The sequence below is a fragment of the Sebastes umbrosus genome, chromosome 15 (genome assembly GCF_015220745.1).
Source record: "Sebastes umbrosus isolate fSebUmb1 chromosome 15, fSebUmb1.pri, whole genome shotgun sequence".
Classification (NCBI taxonomy): Eukaryota; Metazoa; Chordata; class Actinopteri; order Perciformes; family Sebastidae; genus Sebastes; species Sebastes umbrosus.
In genome coordinates this window covers 7,122,224-7,146,752 of record NC_051283.1, presented here as the reverse complement: position 1 = coordinate 7,146,752, position 24,529 = coordinate 7,122,224, and the positions used below count along the sequence as shown (strand labels likewise).

Genomic DNA, 24,529 nt, shown 5'->3' with positions numbered 1-24,529 from the left:
CTAATGAGCCTGCATGTGACATAGCAAGGGGAGACAGATCTGAATGGCTTGTTGAATCACATGTTTTCTGATCTAGACAGCCCACAAAAAACTGACTGGGTTTTCTTATTTCACAGTTTGTGGGTTGGTAGACACTCCAGATACCCAAATGGATAAGCACAAACACTGAAAAAGTGAGTTATCGTGAGATGTCCCCTTTGGGTTGAACTGCGTACCACATTTAAAGACGGTGTCCCGGTCTGTCTCCCTGGGCCACATTTTTGCCAAGCCGGCTGACTTCCTGTAAGCTCCCAGCAACATTAATAGGACAAAATAATTACCTTCGCCAAGGCCGAAGGCCTAGGAAGGAGGTAATATTTTCACCGGCGTTGGTTTGTTTGATGGTTTGTCCGTTTGGAGGATTACGCCAAAAGTCCAAAATGGATTTGAGTTAAATTTTTTGGAAGGGTGGGGTGTGGCACAATGAACAATCCATTAGATTTTGGTGCGTGGTCCTTTTTCGTGCGCTGCTCATTGTCTACAGTCCAATTAGCAACTTGAGATGCTAGACTGGAGTTATAGTTAAGAGACGACGTGTACGCGGAATTGTTTCACACGTAGCCAGTTTACAAGCTAATTTAAAGCCAATATAAAGTTAAATCATTGTCAGACGATAGCCGGTGGGTTCCCAGATTGTGTTTCAGCCAATGCATTCAACCTCTTTTGCTCTTCACATGGACTATTTACCCGCATTCGACCAAAACCTGCTCGAACATGATTGGTCAATACAAAAAAAAAAAAACAGAGTGATGCTAAAATCTTGTTGCATTTGCTACAGATTCTACAAATGAATGCTGAATCTGTTTACAGAGATTAAATGGCACCCAAATGGAGAATAGCTCAACCAATTGTTCGTCTTGATGCGGCCAACTCCTAATATTTGCATAATAATGTAGTAGTTGATGGAAACACACACGCCCTATTTCTGGAAATTTGGTTAAAATTTGTGAAAGAGTTGAATGAAAACTTGGCTATACAGATCATTTTTGTTTACATCGGCTATACATTTCAACAAAAAAACAGCCTCATTATTCCATTTCTGTGCCATTTTGTAACGGCAGATGATGATGAAGATAACAAAATAAATTTCCCACTATCTTTTATAAAGACCACTATAGTCCTATAATAGATCAGGAAGTTTTATCATTATAACCAAAATGATGAGGCTATGAGGCTATTATAGAGATAAAAGAGGAAATAGTACAATAAACACAGTGTTTTCTCCACTGGGTCAATACAGGAACATTACAGTTATATTTTATAGTGTATGATGTGGTTCTTGTTTGTGACCTCTATGGAATTGCAATCCTCATCTAAGAAAAAAAATATGGCGCAGTAAATTATATTATTACACACACACACACACAACATGGTACGCCATCATTCTCTGTAGTAACACACACACACACACACACACACACACGCATACACACACAAAAGAAAACAGATTTGGTTAAAATTTGAGAAAGAGTTGGATGGAAACTTGGCTGGAGACAATCTTTGTTTACACTGGCCACATTTCAACAAAAAACAGACTTATTATTCCATTTCAATGCCATTTTGTAAGGGCAGATGATGATGATGAACACGAGGGAATAATTTCCCCACTATCTTTCATAAAGACCACTATAGTCCTATAATAGATTAGGAAGTTTTATCATCATAACCAAAATAATGAGGCTATTATAGAGATAAAAAAAGGAAACACTGTACAATAAACACAGTGGGTTTTTTTCTCCACTGGGTCAATACAGGAACATTACAGTTATATTTTATAGTGTATGATGTGCTTCTTGTTTGTGACCTCTATGGAATTGCAATCCTCATCAAAGAACAAAAATATGGCGCAGTAAATTATATTATTACACACACACACACACACACACACACACACACACACACACACTATCTGTTTTACTGGGAGAGAGAAAGAGAATGAGAGAGAGAGAGATGGGAGGAGAGTTGGAGGAGGTCTGTGCGCATCGTCAGTGCCAATCGGCGCAGCTCTGTCTAATTAAAACCCTACCACGTAATCCCAACCAAACCATCCCCCCGTTTAAATCCACTCCACCGGCGCTCCGACACTTCAACACACTGTCCAGTCCTCCTCCTCCTCCACCACCACCGCTGCTGCTGCTGCTGCTGCTGCTACACCGTCCCGACCACAGGAGGAGCAGCACCAGCTCAGCTCAGCTCAGCTCAGCTCGGCACCGCAGCACCGTCACTGACTGCTGCCTCACGCCTGCACGATAACATGGTTTGCAGGGCTCGGCTGCTGTAGCCAAGGGGCCACTTTATAGTCAATCACTCAGCTCACTGTGCGCGTGGATGTGGATGTGTGTGAGTGTGCAGTTGTAAGCAGCAGCATCAGACGGAGATCCAGCAGCAGCACTATACATCATCAGGAGCACCGGAGCGGAGGAAGGCGTCCAGAGCGAGCCGAGCATCCTGCATCTCTTACCCGGCTGTCCTGCACCCCGGCCCGGCTGAACCGGAGCAGGGACACCCCTCCTCCTCCTCCTCCTTCTCCTCCTCCTCATCCTCCACACCGCAGACTACCACACTGTACCTCGGCTTCATCGGGTAAGGAAGAGGGTCGACACTCATATACATCGCAGATGTTTACCCTACATACAATATGAATGCGCTGGTGTAATGAATTGTGGAGAAAAAGACGCAGACGCGTTTGTTTACGCGCGGAGACGGAGGATGTTCGGCTGTTTGGTGACAATAACCCGCCGAGTATAGATAGCATCAGAGCCAACAAACAGTATGTGACCTGAAAACATTCCCCTGCAGTTTGTTTGATTGCATTAACACAGATGTTTTTGCTCAGGTTTATCATCTATACGGAGTGTTTTAATTAATCGATTTAATCACTTAGAATAAAAGGATTGAAAAGCCTTCCTTTGTGCAGCCAATAGGATGAGAGCAGGTATCGGCCTGCCATATTTATGAATGGTCTTAACGCGGGACAGGAGGATGGGATGCGCATGGTGGTGGTGGTGCTCTGGATCTTCCAGCTCTCCTCCTCCTCATGTCCTGCGGCTCATGAGGTGCATTTATCTCCCTGAAAGAGAGGCAGACAGGAAGAAAGATAGATTCAATTGTAGAATCTTATTTGCTGCTTTGTTTCTCCCATACTGATCATTGCCTATAGGGTGTATTATTACTGTTGAGACTGCAGAGTAATTTGTCACACAGTATATAAGAGTATTTTGTCATATAGCAGTATTATATTCCAGATAGGCTGTTGTTTTGTGTATTTTGTCTTTCAGTTGTAAGATTATAGAGATTTCAATTAAATATCTTCCTTTTATTTTGGCTGCATATGCTACCTTTGCTGTTTCTTTAGGCTACCTATCGAATAGATTTCTATAATATCAGTTGGATGATCCAAGGCGAAAAGTTATTGTCTCTATTAGTGAGTCTTAGGTTGGGGACTTTAAGTTATCGTGCTGCTTTGTAATGGGTTGATAACAGCTTTACTGACAAACCAGTGTGGTTATAATGCAGCTTGAGGTCTGCTCCATTAGCCTGCGTCCAACCTCTGCAATCTCATGTATGATGTAAAATGTGACTTATCCATATTGGCAATCTCTTCCTGATTGACAGCAGTGTTGTGGACTAAATCAACAAGATAAGAGGCAGGGATCTACGGCGTAGCTTATATAAAATGCCATCTTTAATCAGCATCGGCCACTTAAGTGTTGAGGATCTCTTCTCTCCTTCACCTCGAGATAACAAGCCTGTTTATGGCTGATTCGGATACATTTGCTTCTACTTTTTCCTTCCCTAAATGCCACCCAGCTGCCTCAGATTTAACCGGTTCCTGTCAGACATAAAGAAAGAAAGTCACCTGACCCATGCATCCACTCAGGGGTATTCAAAGGAGTCACGAGTCATGAGTGACGGCTGCAGGGTCGAAAGGCGTTGCGGTCATTCAGTGGTTGTCATTAAGGGCGGCTGATAATGAAAAGAATGATGACCGGTTCCGGTAATGTGGCCGTCGTTGGGTGTGACCCCCGGGTTAATGGGAATGTGGTGCACGGCCGAGGAACAAATTGATTTGTATTTGGGGATCCTGTTGTAAGGAAACCTGCTCTGGGATGAGACACGGGCCGCTGATGTTTTGGTTGTGCCGAGGCAGCGTTTAGCCTGCATGTGCTAATGCTAGTCTAGATGTTACATAAGAAGATAAATGTGTGCTGGAGCAGTTCTCTCTCTTCTCTGCACACACACACACACACACACACGCTCATAACTTCTCTGGACATCAGCAGAGGTTTTCACCCCAAACAAATGATGGATGTTAAGGTGTGTTCCAACGATGCAGGTGGTGAGAGAAAAGGATATAGTTTCACTTTCACCTCTTACTCTTTTCAGTGGCTCTTTCATGCAAGTCTCTGCTGTGTGCAATGTGCTGCAGGCTCTCACAGGAACAGTCTTGCTCATATAGTTGACCTTCCTCTCGTAGGACGCTGCTAGAAATTCTTGACAAGACGCCCCTGACCGCATGTACGCATGGAATTCATAAGTACGCGGCCTGAAAGTCACTTTGAATTAAGGTTTCTGTCTTGCCACGTGAACGCAGGTCAGTGGTGGATCATGGGATAGAAACATGCACGGCCTCTTTCTTCCAGAGAGACAAGGAGAACCTTTGAACGCTCCCGATGCTCGGAGACCTCGGCGGGGTCGGAGCGGCCTCCAGGCCTTGGGTCGGGTTATAACTTCCCCCCGCAGAGGCCCGCTGTGTGTACATCTTCTGGCAGCGTGATGGATGTGGAAGGCCAGTGGAATTTTTCTCAGAGGACGACTCTGAGGGCTTTATGGGAAAAAAAAGAGAGAATAATCATTACGAGAATAGCAAAGAGATGGACATAAAGGCTGAGTGTAAAATGGCTCTGTGGTCTGGTGTTAACACAGTAATGGGGAGGAAATGGTTGTTTTTCCTTTATTACAATTAGCAAATACCACTTTCCCATAAACCATTATCACCATGGTGGTGGATGGATCAGACTAACACAAGACTTTCAACCAGGAGATTGGTGTTCGTGTCCCTTGTGAAACTAAAAGTAACGATGACTTATTTTGTCACGTCAGTCTCGTGAGTCACTAGTCAGTAAAGTTAGCGTCAATCATGACCCTTTCCTAACCCTACCTAAGTGTTTGTGTTGCCTAAACCTAACTTCACTATGCATGGAACGAGCCTACATGCCGTACCCGGTCTGTCCAAAAGTAAAGCAAGAGGGGTACCCTGTCTATTGGTTTCGGATGCCAAGGGGCACTGACCAATCGGCGGTGTTCAACGACTTGGGAGTGAGAATGTGTTGTGGTGGAAGTAGCATGATGTTGTTATATTGCTGCAAGTGTGACTTTCACAGCAGCCGACTAAAAGTCATCTTTGGTTTGATTTCTAAGCCTGAAGACCTTCCAATCTTATGTATTTAATAGAAAAATAACACCAAAAATAAAGTTAAAGTTTGTTTAAAAAAACAAAAAAACGTTCTCAGTTCAGTCAGACAACTCAGGTTTGAGATGTTTATTACAACAGCAGGACATAGTGAGAGTTTGGCGTCTAGACTCCGACTGCAGATATGATTGTGTGATATATTGGAGAGTGATGATTAAACGTATTCCCCCAGCGGAGCCTGCAGGTGGATGCTGAGGTGGTGGTGCAGGGGCTGAATGAGCAGGCAGCAGCAGTACTGGCAGAGAGAGAAAGAGATGGGAAATTTTTGCAGCTTAAATAGACCGCTGCACCCGATTCAACTGTTATCAGGCCATTAAATAATTGCTATAAGCACCATAGATGTAGGTCATTGGGGGCCTACTACACCTACTACGTTGTAAAAGTGAAAGCAAAACTTAAAAGCAACACAATCCAACACGTTGTAAAACTGAATGAAATGTTTTGAACACAAACAAAAAGACTTCTTTAGGTTTAGGCAACAAAAACACTTAGGTTTAGGGGAAAAACAACATGTTTTGGCTCACTAACTATGTTTCAAAAGTGAAAGTGAAACATAACGCTTGTGTGAACACAAAGACAACTACACGTTACCCTTACAAAGTACGTACTGTTGCATGCAGTATGAATACAATTGGGACATACGACTTCATCACAACATTGCACCTTGAACTTTGATCCTCTTGCTCATAATTCTGCTGTGCAGAGAATTGTGGGTCAGAATAGCCAGGCTAGCATGCTTGCGGCTTTTGTATACTGCAAAATATGACTGGATGTAGTTGGACATCCTGGTATTTTTGGCATACTGCATTTGACATACTGTGTTGGGACATATTAAATCTTTTTCTGGCATACTAAATAGAAGATTGAAAGAGCCGCTCTGAAAGGAAGAACTATGTGTTGATGCTTTGTAAGCCCTGTGTTTTCATATGTGGGAAAGTGGGATGAGCGGGATGTGTCCTGCATGGCTCGACACAAGGTCTGCGTTTCCCGTGCGCGCTGCCGGCTCCATAATCTGCCCTGATCCTGCTGGGAGGGGCGTCTCCTGCCCGTCACATCCAGTCTGATGAAGCTTGTGATAACGCCGCCGAGAGAGCAGCTGCTTTGCTGGAGGTGGACGAGGGCCCGAACCAAAGATGTTACCAATCAATCCCAATGTGACGCTCCGTGTAGCTTAGAGCACAGCCGGTGATGAGTCTGGTGCTTGTTAGAGCGTCCTTAACTGTGTGAATCAACCTGGAGGATGGCGGTTGTTTCTGCTCCAGCCTTTTGTGAATGGACTGCAGTTGCTTGCAGACATGGAGCTTAAATCTCTGAAGGCCCGACAGCGGGCCCGGCCCGGCCGCTGTTCTGTCTTTCAGAGGTTTTTGCGGGCTGAGTTTTTGACACACTAGCTTGTCGGGAAGATCGCTAAATAACGCTACAAAGTTTGGCGAGGAAAACTGGCATGGCGATTTTCAAAGGGGTCCCTTGACCTCTGACCTCAAGATATGTGAATGAAAATGGGTTCTATGTGTTATTTTCTCCTATTCTAAAATGGTGTGTATGAATATTTATGCATACTGGGGTCCCTAAACAGTCTTGGAATTACATAAATTGGGTATCACTGTAAAGCTGAGACTCTTGTGGATCCAATGAGCCCAACTGTATTCATGTGTGATGCCAATTGAAGCCATTTCATTGTAGTGAGACCATTTTTTTAAATTTTACCTCACTGTATAAAATGACCTGTGGTGACCTCTAGGATAATCACAGCCTCATGAAACTTTACAGCCACAAACTAGAGACCTAGAGCATTCATAGGTTGGATGGCTTTCCTAGCTAGATTGAAAATAAGGTGGTTTCTGAGCAGTTTACACAACAGAAGTGCTCGCCAACTAATAGCCAAAAAATGCAATTCTTGCAGAAATCTCCAAATGTCAAAAGTTTTTGATACCAAATCACAGCATGGCTTTTTCTATGGTGTTTCTCAATGTCTTGGTGTCTTAATGTGGTATTTTGGAGGGATTATTGATAATTTTTATCAATTCTTGAGTGGTAAAAAATGGTTAAATCTAGCATCAAATTTGTGTAACAAATGGTATCAACCTTAAAATTGCTGCAACAATTCATGAGACCAATTAATCTTCAGGATCCCAGCTTTCAGAAGATGTACACCAGTTCTATGTGACATCTACTGTTGGCTATTTATCTACACCTGAACATCCCCTGAATGGTTAAGCAACATGATTGTTGTAGGGAGGTCTAGCTGCACTGTCTCCTGTGAATCCACTCAAAAGACACTGGTCTGGAGACAGAACTGCTATGAGATTCCTCCTTTTGTCTTCTAACAAAAGCGTGAAAAAACAAATTAAGTAGGAAGAGGAGAGCACCGCAAAAGAGCAGCGGCTTTAAACGATTAAGTAGCTAATGAGAAAAAAAGGATAAAAGACATCACAAGTAAGAAAATAAGTTTTGAGTGTAGATTTTGAACAAATGACAGTAATTCACCTCCTGTTCTCTGCTCTCCTCTGGCCATTAGGAGGCTGAAAGGGCAGCCAATTATTCCCAGAGCTCGGCATGAGGTTTAGCTAATGAAGTCAGCGGGGAGGGAAGTGTGTGAGCCAGTGTGTGTGTGTGTGTGTGTGTGTGTGTGTGTTTTTTAGCATAAAAAGGCCAACAGCGCTCAACTGATAAGGCGTGGTGGAGAACACACACTCCAGTGATACCTCTGTTGAGATCGTATCTCAAAGCAGCCTCTTCCTCTTTGCCTCTGTCTGTCTATCCTCCTCTTCTACCACCTATCACTTCTCTCCCAGACCACAAGAATATTTCTCTTCCCCTCTCTCTCTCTCTCTCTCTCTCTTCTTGACATAATTTTTCTCTACATCTCTCCCACTCGATCATTAGATTTCCTCCTGTCCCGCTTCAGTTTGCCTTTCATCTTTCAGTGCATTTTTAGTCTCTCTGTCCATTTCAAAAGGCTAAAGTCTAAAGAGACTAAAAGTTGAATTAGTCTCCTTAGACAGGGAAGCTGCACAGTAGGCATAACAAGAATATTTTCTGCTCTCCCCTGACTCTCTTCAGTGGTTTCTCTCTTGATTTGGATGCTTCCCGTACACCTTTCAAAAGTTGCACAGGGGCGACCCGCAGCAGCAGTCCCCTTTGTTTGTTATTTTGCTTTGTTGCTCCTTGTTTGATATTCCCTGCCTGGACACGGGGGACTTGTTCGTCATGTTGTCTGATCCATTGTTATCACACTATCATAGAGGTCGCAAGCTTTTCACTTGTGATATTGGTCTTTTTTGTTATGGCCCTGTTTGTCCTGCGGGAGTACGACCAACCTCACAGCGATTCGAGAGACGTGGCGTCACATTGGCTACTCCTCATTTGCATAAAGTTGAGGTCTAGGCTACTCTATGCAAATCAGGGGCGTCTGACGCGACTCACCGCCTCTGGTCACTCCCGAGAAACTTTTAAACTAAGCGTGTTTGATCCAAAATGAAGAGATTCAGCAACTACATGGCTTATTTCTCGCATGAAATGTCTTCAGAAACACATTTCGGTGAACTATTTTTGTGATATAAGAGAAGAAAGTTCCCAAACGAGCCGCCATGTTGGTTCCAGTTCGAAAGCTGTGAGCAGCAGCTGACGAGGGAAAGCATTTGTCCATTCAGGTGCCGAGTGCCTAGTGTCTAGTGGCAGCCCATCAAATGTCCAATGCTGGGAAGCGAGGCGATCCATGACGATAAAAAAACGCTCCCAGGCGGAAGGGGTGGTGGATTGGTCCAACAAACACAAGGCTTTCATCCAGGAGACAAATGTTTGTGTCCCGTGCGTCACGTTACAATCAGCTGTTCGTTCATGTCCCGTGTTTACAACGTTCAGTGTCATTTTCATTGTACAAACGTAGTAGTTTTAAGCCCAACCATGTAGTTCTTTCCTAAACCTAACTATAGTGGTTTTGTTGTTGTTCCGGTTGTTATGTTACGTTGTTAAGTTGTTATATTATTATTTGAACACAAACCATGAACTTTTTTCTAACCTTAACTAAGTAGTTTTGTTGCCTAAACCTAACCAATCGTTTCACAACATTAACCACCAGGCATTGCGTTTCTGCAAGCGTGATACGAGGCTAACATGAAACGTATTTCTGGTTCAGAAACGTCGACATTCAATGTATCCGTGGTCTGCAGAAATGCCAACATTTTTCCTGGCAACTGGGTTGGCGTTGTGATGCAAACAGGCCCTGTTATAGCACCGGTGATTTTCAAGGAATGTACCCCAACAGGGGAAGGAAGGGAGGAGTGCCCCGGAGATTACGGAGACAACAGCTGCACCGCCCGCCCTCTGTAATGCTCGCTAATGTGCAGTCTTTAAGGAGTAAAGATGTCGGAATTGACAGCAAGTGCAGAGTCACAGCCCTTTAGATCAGGACCCTCATAAGACTGGTAAAGTACAGGTGGAGGTGTGTGTGTTAATATGTAAGACTTTGGTTGTTCATGAACCTCTGTGCCCTTTTCTATCTGCTTGATTATATACACCCCAAATCAAACGTGGTCAATGACCACTAGAGTAATGCAGCGTTTGCAGAACATATCCTCTGATGCACCTAACTGTATTATGGGGTTATTGTAATCACTGCTCTAGGTAGTCATTTTCTTTAGTATGTTACCATGAGACATGGTGAGGTGCTGGATGTCCTTTGTTATGGGACCATCAGGGGAGTCTACAAATCTTATTTCAAAGCTCCTCTTGGCACCTCTGATATCATAACGCTGTCATTTAGTTCAGGTCTATCAGCCAACTCGGTGAAAAAGAGGAAAAACAGAGCGCAAGGACGTTGTCCTGTGTCAAACTGAGACATTTTTAAAGATGTGCAGATGAAGACAAACTCACTGATAGGGTTGAACGGACTTACCGGTTTCACAATAAGACCCATGGTAAAAATCCTGATGGTTAGTTAGATGGGTTTGTTTGCAATCAATGAAAACATGGTGGATGGCATCTTCGATTGTTTCAGTTTTTCCCCAATGAACACGTCCTAATCTGCTCCGTGTGTCAGCCATAGACTGTATATAGAGATGGACGGCTCCCCAAAAGTCTCGATTGCCCCCTGGTGGCTGGCTGCAGTATAGCTCATAAAGCCCGCCTCCTCCATGTTAGTGGATCGGACATAAGCCAAACTAAAAAGTCAAAGCATACGTCAAATATATTTTTCCAAAAGAGGGTTTCTGTTATTTTAAGTAGTTCTTATCACGCTGATGTGTGTCTAAGTGTTAATTTTAACTGATAAGTTTAGTTTTAATTAGTTATTTGATGCTATAAAAAGAGGGTGAGACACCATGATTAACAGCTGTAATGGACAGCTGCTCTCTTTCTCTGATACTCGGTAGTTGTACGAGGGAGGAGACGTAACTTTAACTTTCCATAACCGTCACGAGTCTGTGTAGTAGAACGTGTCAATTTCATCATAAATGTACATATTGAGATATTATTATAGATATTATATTATTTAAAGCTCTTTTTGAACATTTCCAGCACATGTTAACAATACTGTAATAACACTGATAACCGTGATCATGTTGGTCACTATGAACGTGATATGAAATTTTCATACCATTTCATCTCTACTGTTACATTTACTTTTTGTGAAAATATGTTAATTTCTCGCAAAACGTGCACAATCTTTTCTAATAATACGTCTTGCACTAGTAAATCCCTTAATTAACTATTGAATAAGAGGAAACCTTTTATCAGGTGGACAGCACTCAGAAAAAAGAGAGGTCCAGAAGTGTGTGAAGAGGAACAGAAAACTAGTTAAACATAAAGACAACATGGAGGGTGAACTGAGCCTGGAAATGCATTAAATCCATGGCAGGAATGCAGAATAACAAGAAGACTGTGTTGTGTTGTGACACTGAATTGTTATATAAGTTTTATTTAAGGTTTGATGCCCATGATTTTAATCATGAACCCTCTGAGAACCGAGGCGGGGCTGATTGATGAAGCCGCAGTGCGTAAATCTTTCAGTCTTATCGAGGAGAGGGAAATCCTGACATGCTGTGCCAGACAACCAAGTGGCATTTCATATATTCTCCTTCAGCAGAAGGTCTCTAGACTTTGGAAGGAACTTCCTGTGGTTTCAGTAGCTAAATCACATCACCAAAGTCATTAAATGATTATCGCCCCATGGCCCTTACCTCCCTTATAATGAAAACCTTTAAATTAATTGTTAAGATTTTAGCCATGATTCAACCCCCTCCAGTTTGCTTATAAGGCAAGGAGCCGGTGTTCAACATGCAGAGAAGCCCTGTTGAAGCTTATTCTGAGGCATCTGGAAGGGAAGAAAACACATGGAAGACTGGTCTCCATTGATGAATTTTATTCAGCCCCATGTACTTGCACATAGGCTGCTATCAAAATAGAAAAGGGATTTTAATTTTGTTTTGTTGGTTAATTGATTTTTTTTGACAAACAGAGAGCAGAGAGTTTGAGTGAATGCTTCTCTGTCTAGTAAACTCTCATCTTCCTCCTCAGGGCTGAGCTCTTTTTCCCGCTTTTATTTATCTTGTACACAAACGACCATCAGACTTATTATGTTCTTACGTTTGCAGATGACATATTTGTATACATGCAATGGTTCTACCCCTTCTCCATAATGCAAACCTTTTTTATTTCAATTCTAACCTTGGTAATGAAGTGATATTTTTCACCGGTTGTCCACGTTAGGTCAGATAATCCGTTATATATGTTGATGTTAAGTGTTCCAGCAGCAGAAGGACCTGAGGTTTCTCTCTTTAACACACCGCGGGTGAAGCAGCCTGTCACTGAAAGAGCTATTTAGCGCACGGGGGCGAACATGCACCTTTTTTAGTCCATCTTCGGAACATTGTAGTTTCACCACGGCAGTCCTGCGTCAATTACATCCGCCGCCGTTGCATCATAATTACGGAGCCTAGTGTAAGTGCAGTCGGATTCTCTGAACACCGTGGTTGTCTTTTCCTAAGTCCTTCTGAATCCTCCTTCACATCTTTCCTTGACCTAATGACGTTTTCCATCGAGGTCAAGGAAAAGTGGTTAGGAAAAGACATTAGGACGTAATTTCTTTGACTTTTCGACAGCAGCGCAGTGTCAGTTGGTGTGAACCGTCTTTCCTACAAGGTGTTTAAGACCACAGAGATGTTCATTGACTTTAACCACTTGTATCAAGTCAGAGCCACACAGAAAGCTCAAGGTCATCATCATCTGGACTCCCTGTAGCTTCTACACTCAGTGACTTTAATTTGCTTCCATCAGGGCAGAGGTTTTACCTCCCTAGACGTGACACAAACAGATGCATGAGGTATTTTACTCAATCAGCTATTGACTTTTTAACCAAATGTGATTTGGCCTGTTAGTAGCTGTGGATGTGACAGGGTGCCTCCTGGTTTCTGGTTTATTTTCTTTTGCTGCTTTCTCTGATGGTTTTAGTGACGGATGACAATGACTACATGTACACTAATATTCCACTATTGTCCCAAATATGACAATATTCTGAATTTAATACGGGCCATGTAAACATCATATTCCATTTGGATATTCTAAATTAGGCCTTATTCCGTTTAAGACATGTGGGATATGCTGATATTATTCAGGTTTTAGGAGCATTCTTTGGACATTTATGCAGGACATTCAGAATACGCATCTCAATCTAGGTTTTTACAGAAGTTTGTGACAAACGGCTCTTGCCTGTTAACGTTGAGCTCAGTGCGTTGTACACAAACCAACTAGCCGACAGTTTGCAGAGATGCATACCCCAAAAGAAAAGCCCACATTTCTGGTCGGAAGGAGAAACACACCTACTTTCAAACATTATGAAAGACTCAGATATCAACAGGTTTTTGTTTGCGCAAATATCACAACAACCGACCTTTTCAAGAAGTTGGTTGAAGGAATGAAAGAGGGAGTTTGCACGGTCAAACAAGTTCACCAGCAGTTACGTTAATCAGAGTATGTATGGCTGCATGTAAACAGGAATATTAGAGAAATATTCATTTTCATTATCCATGCAAACAGCTTAGAGAAGACAATATTCCTAATATTGTCTTTTCGGAATAAGGGAAACAAATTGAATATTTTAGGCATGTAAACATTATCAGTGATGTACAGTATGCATTGTATCGAGTGCTTTATTTGTTGTTCTTTTTGTATTTATTATTATTGACTGCTGTCTGTAAGCCCGATTGCCCCTCTGGGAGCTTTACTCTACCTCTGAGCAAAATGTGAGGAATTTTATGGAAGAATAACCACCAGCTGTGTCTCTCAGCCACATAAATATAAACAGAGTAGTGGCTGTAGTGCCTGTGTTTTATTTTTTTATATGAGAGTACAACAGTATTGCCACAGTGAGAGAAGCAAGAGAAAATGTTACGGGTGAAAAATTATAGCCTGTTTCGTAGCATGACAGCATCAATTAAGCTCAACGTTTCCCCCCGCCAGCCTCTCGCAGGGCACTCTGGGCAATAACAGAGGGCCAATCAGAAATAGAAAAATCGATGTGGCGCCGGCTGGCTTGGATGCATTTACAAGCAGCCGTAATGACTGAAGACTCATTTCTCCAGCTGCTGGTGCAATCACATTGCAACCTTTTTTTTTGCTGTGGAGCTGTGAGCAAAAGAGCAGTATCATTCTGTAGTCTGTTCAATTAAATGTGCTGTCGGCCTCTCAGGGCATGATACTCTTGCTATAATGCTTTTCTCTTTCCTGTCATTTAACACGGGCAGTTGTGGAGATACTTTTGACCTCTCTAAGCCTTTCTAGTCTTTGATTATTGCTGCTTCTTAGCTGTGATCGGAGTGATTCATGGCTGGACAGGTAGAACATGCCAGATATTATGGATGTTTGCTTTTTTTAGCAGCGCTCATGTTGGTGATCAGTAGTGATGTAGGAGTCTTGTGGGGCCCTGACGTGCCGCTGTGACTTCCTAATGAGAATTAATGACTGGAAACAAGTAGTTAGCATGTATGGCGGGGGATAGTGGTGGAACAGGTAGATAAATCTTTGACTTTACAATGGAAGAATACTGCATTAAAATGGTAAATGGTGTTTTCTTGTAAACAAACAGTTGTACTGTATTTCCATTTATAATTTATGACCCAAACACACGGTGTGTATCCTCGATGTTTAACATGTTTAATGCATTTCTTTCATACAAATAAAACATTTGAGAAGCCGATTTTTGAAAATATTTCACATCCTGGATTGATTACATCCATGTATGCTTGCTGGCACCCTTCTTCCTTACATGTGCTGGCGCATTGTTATGTTTCTGTTAACACCGCTAGCTGTTGATTAGTGCAATGGTGACATACTGACTTGGGATGTCATGATTCCAGAAATGTAGTACTCGATACCAATACCAGTGCAACTCCACGATTCTCAATACCAATTTGATAGCATGGTAAAAAGCAAAACAATAAATCCCATATACTTTAAGATCCAATCCTTTATTACTGTTTGCATCCTGGTTTTTGCGAATTTATTATTAACCCCTGATGATCGGCCTCAAGTTTCTCGCCAAAAACTAAATTTTAAAAGATTACATTTGAACACATCATGTAGGGTAGAAACGATGACGATCGATTATTTTCATTGTCAATTAATCGTTGCAGCTCTAACCTCATGATGATTTTATAATTTACCTACACCAATTTTTACTGCTTTTACTGCTTGAACGCATCATAATGAAACTCAATGCAACCTCTGTTAACGTTAGCTGCATGGATACATATTAAGACCTGAATACAGAACCGCCGCTCAGCCTTGCTTCCAATTTTATTTCCAGTCGTCACTCCTAGTATTGCAGCGAAAAATCCCCCTATAAGGCCCAATAAGCATTTTCCCCATAGACCACCATTGTAAAAGAGACATCTGTAAAACTGTTGACAAGACAACTTGAACTTCAAACGAGGTTGATTATGACTCTTTCTATTATGAATTTTTGATCCATGGAGGTTTTATATTTGTAAAACTTTCCTCGAGCTGAGAAAAGCAATCTTATAAAATCTGTGCCATCATCACAATGTAACGCCAACGGGCCGAGTGGGAGAAACACTACAGTGCATATTCAGTGGGCCGCATACCCCGGAAGTAAACACAGAAAAAGAAAATTGGCATATGCGCCAGGCGAGCAATTCTCATTGGAATGAATAGGCGGCATCTTGGGGTCCGGTATCCAGTTCTTAATATACGTCCAGGGTTAGCTGTTAGCTCCTTTATTCAGCCAAGCAGGACTGTTCTGCCCAACAGCTGCTACGTTCACAATATAGCATTATCAGGGAAATTTTTGATCGTCCCTGGGACGCCGTTAGTCTCGAGCCCTGCTCTACTGGACAATAAGTTGAAACATTTAATTCAAGGAAAGATATTTTCACTGCAAATCATGCCGAGTCTTCTCTGTCAGACCAGTTGTACTCTGGAAGAGCAGGATTATATAGAAGTGGTTGGTGCGACACAGCTCATTTATTATTTTGCTTCAGCGAGCAAATCCACTGTTCACCGTGATTCCATTGAAGTGATTTTGGTTCGAAGTTTTGCTGTGGGGCCACAGTAAACTCTCATCGGTCAGGATTATTTCAGGGGTGTTTATTCAGTTTACTTACTAAAATGCAACTTTAAAAGTCTGTTACAGATGGCCCTGGTATCTGAGTCACTACGATTAAATGAATAAGAACAATCTTGTTATAATGTAGCTCAAGAAAGGGGCTGAATCTGAATCACTTGTGCATTCATGATGCTTTGCTCTGATCTTTACAGAACTGATATGCTCAGTTGTCAAAACACAATAACTCTTTTTTTTATTATCCACACTGCCAAGAATAATACTGCATTTCAGGATTAAACACAGTTCAGATTCATTACCCTCCAGACGTGGGAGGACGTTGTTTACATGTCACAATCCTGCATTCATCACTAAAACACAAACAACTTTTTCACCATGTTCTCTCAGCAGCCTGGGATAAACAGGTTGGCTGTCAGCTGTAAATAGAACAGCCTCTGTCCTTTACATCTGGTAGATCTGCAGCAGCATACTTACAGTGCATCATCACAGTAAAGTACATGTGGTCTTAATGAAAGCTGTGACTGCATGCATTGAAGCTTACACGGCTGTCGCTGATCAGAGTGCCGTGCAAGCTGTTACTCTCCACGCTGAGATATAAGATGTATCTGTGTTTTCACTTACACATTAACCAGAGAGTGGGGGGAAACAGATGGAGAATAAGAGAGAGGGGTGGAGATAAAAGGAGAAAGTGGAGGAGGTAGAAGGTGTGAGAGAGAGCTACAGCTGAAAGCACAGATTGTATCCAGAGACAATAACGCTCACTGATTAGCTGCCTCATTAGTTGCCTCCTTTATGGGAAATATAGTAACATTATTATGATGATTATTGATTGTTTGTACAGAGTGGTTCTTATGGCGTGTGTTGTTGTAGTCATGCAGACATTTTTAAGTGGCAGTAGGACAGAATGTTTTTGGCATCATTTTGCAAAAAAATCCATAATAACCTTTCAGCAAATTGTAATTCAAATGTTCTGAGAGATACTTCTACTCCTCCTCATGGCTCTGTTTTCAGGCTTTCAAAAAATCTAGCCCGTTACAGGAGACTTTTCGGAGAGAGAGCGTTCCTATTGGCTGTTCATTCAACGGAGGCGACTGTCAATCACTCGCTAACTCCGATCGGTCAACGATTGCTGATCAAATATGAATCAATATTCTCTATTTCTTGCGTAAAATGTTGTCAGAAACATCTTGTAGTGTACTGTTTAGCTGTAAAATGTGGTGGGCGGTGCTTGGTATTTCCTCAACTGATCTCAACATGGCTGCCGGGTCACAAACTTTCTCCTTTTACAGCTAAACAGTACACTACAAGATGTTTCTGAAAACATTTGAGGCAAGAAATACGCATTATAGTAACAGAATATTGATTCATATGTGATCAGCGCTGCCTAGTTTGACCGTTTGAGTGATTGAAAGCTGCTCAGAGACGACAGACTCCAGATCAGCTCTTACTGCTTGTTTTCCTCCGGTCTGTGACATCTTGCAGATGCCATTAGGAGCACCGGAGGACAACAGAGGCAAATGATTTTTTCTCTCATAGCGCCGTTTTTCATCTATTTCCTGAAAGACACAGTTAGTAGTGAACATTGTGGAGCATTTAACTGCTAAAGAACCAGATATTTCCCTCCGGAATCGGACTTACATTCGCTAGATGGCCTGAAACACGACTCCGAATGAATGATAATGTTGCTCCGTAACTGCTGGATGTGTAAATAAGCAACATGTATTTTGTATTCATTTAAATTGCTGTATAGTTATTTATTTATTAGGAGTAGCTGCAGCCGTGGTGAATGTAATGTGGATCCATTTAAATGAATAATTAATAACATTATTATGATATACAATAACACATAAATAAAGCTAGGCAAATGTCATACTAAATCATACCTTGTTTTTATAGATTCAGCATTCCACCATGTGGAATTTGTGCATCATTTTATATTCCTTTCTTAAGGATCACCCCTAGAATTTAAATGTGGAAGAGGTTAATTAATTACGCAGTGCTAAAATATGGAGCGACAGAATTTCTTATCACCCAGGTGTAGTAAGTCACACTTCCAGCAGTTGTAATCCACGGCTCCGTGGTAAAAGTGAGAAGCTGGGAGGGAGGGGGGGGGAGCCAGCAGCGCGGATGTGATTATTTTTTTCGACATCAGCAGACTGATGTGTGAACTTCACAGCCGAGCCCGTAGGAGACGAGGAGGGAGGACGCAGAGAAAAGTCTGCGAGCAAAGACGAGGAGTTGTCTAAATGTCCTGTGCAAGTCACGGCGCTGCTTTGTGGGATATCTCCATCATGCAGCTTGTAGGGCCTCTGTCGGTGCGACATGATCGCTTGTGAAGGGGAAATTCTCGCTGAGTTGGCTGTTTCCCTTCCTGACAAAAAGGCGGGGCTCGCTGGTATTTTTAGACACTTTCTCTCCTTTTTTATCACCAGCGCAGGAAATATGAAAGTGAGGCAGATAGTGTGGCCCGGCGGTGTGGCGTACTTGCCCTGCCACCCCTCGTATCCCTCCCCTCAGTGAAGCATCAAATTTAGGTTGCATGCCTCTGCCTTATGTGGGAATCCAGGGGCCTTTGGGTCACATACTAGACATTGGGCCTCATGCAGGAGGGGATATATGAACACATTTTCTCTTATTTTTGTTTGTATCCACGATTTGTTCTTATTTCGTTAGTACCCACTGATTTCTGGGATTCCCCAATGCTTTCTTATTTTTGCTCTTCTCTTATGTAAGAGGAAATTGCACGAGTGGTCAAGAGCACTCTTACCAAGATAAGAAAAAAAAACATCCTGTTTTCACACTCCACAAATTGTTTGTGCAAAGCAAGGAGCATACATTTTAAATTTGAGGAACATAAAAAAATGCATGAATATCATTAATCAAATTTAGATTATTATAGTTTTAAGTGTAATTATAATGATTGGATTACTACTTAAATGTTACTGTTGGTCCACTGATTCCAATTAAGACTATTTATCTATCTCTCTGTCTCTCTGTTTATCTGTCTATCTGTCTATCTGTCTGTCTGTCTGTCGATCTATCTTTCTTAAGTTATCCTATCTTATCTAAGATAGGGCGCTACCTATGCTTATATAGTGTTTAGGGGGCGTTACTTATGCTTATAGAGTGTTTAGGGGTACTACCTATGCTCATATAGTGTTTAGGGGGCGTTACCTATGCTCATATAGTGTTTAGGGGGCGTTACCTATGCTTATACAGTGTTTAGGGGGAGTTACCTATGCTTATACAGTGTTTAGGGGGCACTACCTATGCTCATATAGTGTTTAGGGGGCGTTACCTATGCTCATATAGTGTTTAGGGGGCGTTACCTATGCTTATGCAGTGTTTAGGGGGAGTTACCTATGCTCATATAGTGTTTAGGGGGCGTTACCTATGCTTATACAGTGTTTAGGGGGCGTTACCTATGCTCATATAGTGTTTAGGGGGCGTTACCTATGCTCATATAGTGTTTAGGGGGCGTTACCTATGCTTATGCAGTGTTTAGGGGGAGTTACCTATGCTCATATAGTGTTTAGGGGGCGTTACCTATGCTTATACAGTGTTTAGGGGGCGTTACCTATGCTCATATAGTGTTTAGGGGGCGTTACCTATGCTCATACAGTGTTTAGGGGGAGTTACCTATGCTTATATAATGTTTAGGGGGTGTTACCTATGCTCATATAGTGTTTAGGGGGGCGTTACCTATGCTCATATAGTGTTTAGGGGGAGTTACCTATGCTCATATAGTGTTTAGGGGGCGTTACCTATGCTCATATAGTGTTTAGGGGGCGTTACCTATGCTCATATAGTGTTTAGGGGGCGTTACCTATGCTCATACAGTGTTTAGGGGGAGTTACCTATGCTTATATAGTGTTTAGGGGGCGTTACCTATGCTCATATAGTGTTTAGGGGGCGTTACCTATGCTTATACAGTGTTTAGGGGGCGTTACCTATGCTCATATAGTGTTTAGGGGGCGTTACCTATGCTTATACAGTGTTTAGGGGGCGTTACCTATGCTCATATAGCGTTTAGGGGGCGTTACCTATGCTCATATAGTGTTTAGGGGGCGTTACCTATGCTTATATAGTGTTTAGGGGGAGTTACCTATGCTTATATAGTGTTTAGGGGCGTTACCTATGCTTATACAGTGTTTAGGGGGCGTTACCTATGCTCATATAGTGTTTAGGGGGCGTTACCTATGCTTATACAGTGTTTAGGGGGCGTTACCTATGCTTATATAGTGTTTAGGGGGAGTTACCTATGCTTATATAGTGTTTAGGGGGCGTTACCTATGCTCATATAGTGTTTAGGGGGTGTTACCTATGCTCATATAGTGTTTAGGGGGCGTTACCTATGCTCATATAGTGTTTAGGGGGAGTTACCTATGCTCATATAGTGTTTAGGGGGCGTTACCTATGCTCATATAGTGTTTAGGGGGGCTCACCTATGCTTATACAGTGTTTAGGGGGCGTTACCTATGCTTATATAGTGTTTAGGGGGCGTTACCTATGCTCATATAGTGTTTAGGGGGCGTTACCCATGCTTATACACTGCTTAGGGGGCCTATTTTGTTTCCGTTGGTCAAATCTTCCTGGGATAGAGTGAAGTTAGAGCTAGATTATGGTTGTGAGAACGGGAAGTGGAGGCTAAATCCTCTTTATGTAAGTATATTAAAGAGCAATGTCCTTTGCCTTAATGTGATGACTTTTAGGCAAGAGCTCCCTGGTATAATCGCCAAGTGTAACACCACAGGGATTTTGTCGATCTTCTCTGGACATTTTTGCATTATGTAAAGATAACAGGATGCACAGGCCAAAAGAGCAGCAAAAGACATCCTACTGTATGAGCTGTAAATATCTTCATTCCACATTCATAAGTCTGTGCCTGTGTGAGGATGAAGCAACGTGGCAAACGCACGCCCACAGTTCACCTACACATAAACACTAACGCCGCCAAACGGGTAATAATTATTATGGATTCATTCAATACGTTTGTTATATGACTCACACGTTTCGAAGGACGTGTGATCACCATGTGTTTGCGAGGTGAAACGTCAGCCAAGGAGTAAAATGGGGGGATGGGATGTTTCTCACTACTGGGTGATTAGAAGATGTCGTACAGCACAGAGGACGTCTGCAGGAGGAATGTGATGACGTGGAAAAAGACGGGAGTGAGATGCGGAGAGAGAGGGGTGTCAGATAATGAAGTGGAAAGATAGAGAAGGGAAGACAAAAAGTGAAAGCCAGAGGGGTCGTAACCTTGTCGTCAGTGTGTGTGCCAGCGAGCAACTGGAAAAGACTGACGCTCCTGCCTCTCCCATCTGCCTTTCACACCCCCGATTCTCCTGAGCTCCACATGATCGGAGCTTTCCCTCTCCCTTCCCTGCGCATATTACAGTAAAATTGTCAAAATGCCCTTCTTACCTCCGCCGAGGCCGAAGGCCTATGAAGGAGGTTATGTTTTCACCGGCATTGGTTTGTTGGTTCGTTGGTTTGTTGTTTTTTTCCGTTTGGAGGATTACTCCAAAAGTCTGTAATGGATTTGAATGACATTTTTTGGAGGGGTGGGGTGTGGTGCAATGAACAATCCATTAGATTTTGGTGGCGATCCAGATCATGATCTGGCTTCGGGATTTTCTTTTTATAACTCTCAGCCTCACTCAGCCTGTGCATTAACACCACAGGCTTTAAAGGTCCCATATTATAAAAAAGTGAGATTTTCATGTTTTTTTATTATAAAGCAGGCTTAAGTTCTATATAAATACTGTGAAAGTATTGAAACGCTCAATCCACAGGGAAATACACACAGCCCGTAATCAGAAACTGTGCATTTGAAACAAGCTGTCAGGATTTCTGTCCATTTGTGATGTCACAAATATACAATATTTAAACCCTTTACACAGATTTAAACATAAACATTCTAAATGTGTCCCAGTTTATTCCTGGTTGCAGTGTATGTGAATGTCATCAGCTGACAGGAAGTACACATGGACCCAAGCTGTTGCCTAGCAATACAGTTCTGTTGCAATTTCATCGCAATTCCATCGAAATGCGCTAAAACAGAGCGTTTAAGACAGAGGGTAAATACAGACATATTCAGGCAGACAGTATGAGGAAAATAAAGGGTTTTTTGAACATTGCGGCATGTAAACATGTTCTAGTAGAATCACAAAATACAAGTATGAACTTGAAAATGAGCACGATATGGGACCTTTAGGACATGCGCAGTGTAACTGATGACGCGTCACCCTAAGGGGGCAGCCTTAGTATGTATATTGTTCGCTACAATTGGAAACATCTGTAGTGTAGTTCAATCTAAATCAATCAACTCACGGAAATGCAAAGTACCTGTATCATCGCAAGCTGTAGCATAATTCCCAAATATTACAGTTTCATGGGGGGAAATGATATATTAACATTAACATATTTAATTGCGATTATTTTGACTGATATTACAATTGCGATATGATTTATGATATTAGAGGGAATGATCATTTTTATATCATTATTTTTCATTTTCATTGAAAAACATATTCAATTATGATTATGGTGTGATTTTTGCTGGGATTTGTACCAAACAAAGATGTTTTTTAAGTCTGTAGACTATAATGTTCATGCGAGGACATCGCTGCAGCACCACAATATTTAATTCAAAATGGTATTTTGACACATATTTCGTCTTTAACAGATATTGCGATTTTAAGTAGCAGTAATACTGTGATTTCGATAAAATTTCAATTAATTGTGCAGCCCTAAAATGTAGGTATGACTTTGTTTCATTTACGTATACATACATGATTAATGTGTTTTTCTGATTTAGTAGTATTCATGCAGTCGCTTAGCCTAACATCATTAGCTTAATGTTTTGTAATTTGAGGTATATTGTATTATTTTTGTAAACTCTCTCCAGTTTACATTATAAAAGAACACTTTGATCATTTTGAAGTATCAGATCAGATGTGTCAAACATGTTCCATGTTACTTTTTTTTCTTCAATTTAAACATCAAACTGTTAGTTGGGTGGTTCAGTTAGCTACGCAAGTTAGACCCGGCAGTTACTGGGTGCAAATAATCCAGAAATACATTTTAATCAAAGTCCGCATAGGGAAGAGGTTGGGTTGTTTCGGTCAATCACGGGACTTTCACCAGTGTTTGTGTCCTGTCTGAAACAACAAGTAAACGCTGAGTTATTTTAAATTATGCGGGCTAAGCAAGAAGTTACATAACTAACGTACGTAGTTCTTTAAACACAAACCATGATGTTTTCTTCCTAAACCTAATGCTCTAGTTCTGTTGCCTAAACGTTAAAATGTTTCTGTGGTGGTTAGGGTTAGGTAAGGTTATGTAATGCGCTGTAAAGAGGTCATGGTCATTTCATGTATTTCTGTGAGACCACGTAGAAATATTCAGTAACAACTGATCTCAATTTACATTTAAAATATCCAAATTCCCTTAAGCTAAACCATGACAAGTGCCCAAACCCTAGTGATGCCCATGCAGCTGTCTATCTTTATTTGGCACCGCTCATTTCTCATCACAGAACCATCCTTGACCTGAATAAGCGAATAATTGCCTCCAGCAACAAAGGAGGGAAGTTGATGCTGGGAGAATAATTACCACCTTCATCCTGGGAAGTGTGTGTTCCTGCAGTGTGTGTGTGTGTGTTTTTGTGAGTGCAGAAGGATGCGTGCGACTCCCGCACGTGGCCGGGAGTGTGTCTTAGGGGCTCTTGCTGCTGCGCCGCTGCAACGTGCTGCTCTGGGACATGAGCTAAAATACACTGCGGTGCCTCGAAAGCCCTTCACCCTGGAGGCCTCTCTCAGTGAGGGATGTCCCCTTTTTTAGCGCCCTCGGAGAGCTTAAAAACAGCGCAGTAACCCTTTAAGCACTCGGTGCATGTGGGACAATCCACCTCTCAGGCAACGTGATACTGTTGGCAGGTTGAAAGGAGAGAGGTTTGAATCAGTGTCCTATTTAAGTCGCCCTTACGATATCATTTACACCGGAGCTACAACTGAACCTGACCGCAAGCTTTTCAAACTGTCCAGGCTGCTGAACGGGATGTCAGAACAATTTCTTTCCCGATGCATGCAGGTTCGTACATTAACTTTTTGAATGATTGCGTCGTAGTTCATGGGTATGCGCGCTAGAACCTCATCCATCCTGAGCACAGGTGTACTGACTGCTCTCAGACTCCATTACCCCTACACCATGTTTTGTCCAAGCAACTAAACCAGGACAATGTGACAGCACTCATGAATCCCAGCACAACAGGACGCATCTGAACTCATTTTAGGATGGTTTAGTAACACAGAGAAAGGGCCAGAGGGCCCCGGTTCTCGCGGTCCCGTTGCCAGTTCGCGTTGGCAGGAGCAGGATGGAAAGATCTAGAGCAGCAATACCAGGGGGAGCTCAGGCAGCAGCAAGCAAGGCCCAAG

At 42.2% G+C, this 24,529-nt stretch overlaps 1 protein-coding gene across 1 annotated transcript in view; it reads left to right on the top strand.

The window, feature by feature from the left end:
• The first annotated feature begins 2,095 nt into the window (after positions 1 to 2,095).
• Positions 2,096 to 24,529, top strand: part of LOC119503309 (hippocalcin-like protein 1) — a 59,721-nt gene continuing 37,287 nt past the window's right edge. Inside the window, exon 1 of the mRNA XM_037795003.1 lies at positions 2,096 to 2,622. The gene's annotated coding sequence lies outside the window, so the exon portion shown is untranslated. The remainder of the gene's footprint in view (positions 2,623 to 24,529) is intronic.